This window comes from Rhinopithecus bieti, unplaced genomic scaffold (assembly GCF_001698545.2).
Source record: "Rhinopithecus bieti isolate Rb0 unplaced genomic scaffold, ASM169854v2 scaffold_9018, whole genome shotgun sequence".
In the NCBI taxonomy this organism is placed as follows: Eukaryota; Metazoa; Chordata; class Mammalia; order Primates; family Cercopithecidae; genus Rhinopithecus; species Rhinopithecus bieti.
In genome coordinates, this window is record NW_016805939.1 from 48,451 (window position 1) to 50,065 (window position 1,615).

Consider the following 1,615-nt stretch of genomic DNA (forward strand, 5'->3'; position numbering starts at 1 on the left):
TGTCATATCAGCTTCAATCATTTCTAAGATTGAATATCTTTGATGTTCTGGTTGAGATTGTGTCCTAAAATGGTATAACATAAATATCTTTATCCTCTCTTTTCCTTTTATCTTATCCTACAAACCTTTGCTTTTATAATTTAGTGGAAATAAACTAAGGTGAGAATTGGAAGATATAAATTTTGGGCTCAGCATTGCCACTAACTTGCTGTGCGCTTTTGGTTAAGCAACTCACTCTCTTTAAACCTCAGGTTTCTTACCTATAAATGTGAAAGTAATTTCTAAGTTCCCTTCTTTCTCTGGTATCATGAAGCTCTATGTTGAGTTTCTGCTCTGAGTAGTCCTCGGTATACGAATAGATCTCATTATGCTTTTTCTTGTTCCATGTCTCTAGTTTCTATGTATAAGCTAATGTCTGAAAAATGTTTAGATGTTTTTTGAGGAAAGAAAGGAAGAGAACATTTTGCTATTAAATAAATGTCATCCTGATTCCCAATAAATGGGGGCAACCAACAAAAAAGAATTGGACTAAGTCTACCACTGGTAATGATGGAACAAGGAAAGCACAGATACATATTGAAGCAATTGAATTATTTAGAACAATTCTTTTTCATTTTATAATCCTGTAGATTATTACCTCATTTTTTTGTAAAATAAATATAAGGAGTCTTTATCTTCCAAGTAAAAAACTGAAACTGTGGGGACCTTGGAAATTTGAAGCAAAACACACTTTAAGGCATCAAGAAAACTAATTTGACTGGAGAGTTAAATTGAGATCATGCCTGACACTTTGATCAAAGAAGTTAGAAATCAGAAAGCAGACTTGTTCAAAATGGGAAAAAAACACCTTATAGACCTGTCAGCTCAGTTGATGTGAATTAAGCCAACAATTATAATGTACCTCAGGGAAATGTTTCCTTTGCAGAAATAAACTGATAGTGTATAATTGTGTAATTGAACAAATTACTTGAATGACAGCTTTATGTTTCTGCTTGTTCTTGTTTAGTGTTTGCTTGGGCTAACAGACTAACTTATGTGCTTTATGTGGCTTACCATTATAAGTAATGAAACTTCAGGGGATGGAAGTCGAGGTCTCTCAAGTAATGGTTTTCTTTCTAAAAGAATTTAATATTTCTGTTGCTAAGTGTAGATTACATAGGTATATAAAAAAAGAAACTTTTGTCTCTGTAAGCCCAGAATATATGCAATACAGGGGAAATATATCCACTATGAAAATGCTTTACTCTGTATCTCCAAAATAATGATAAATTACAGCCCACAAAAATTATATCCAAATGTTGACGTCTGGGGAACAGATGATAATTGTATACAAAGAATGGACTATTGGTAAATGATGACTGATAGCACAGGTCAGAATGTGGAGAGCATGTGTTGGATTCCTTCAGATCCTGGGGAGTTGCTGACAGCTCACTCTACAGTTCACTTTCTTCTCACTCCAACAGCAATTTAGGATGGATGCTGAATTTTGCTCAACCTGGAAAAATAAATCCCATTGAAAAATTGAAAACTTGTTTTTTTCTCACCAATGTGAAGTTTTTCTAGACAAAATGGAGCATTATATCTTGGTAATTTCCAATTAAGAAAGGTTGTGATA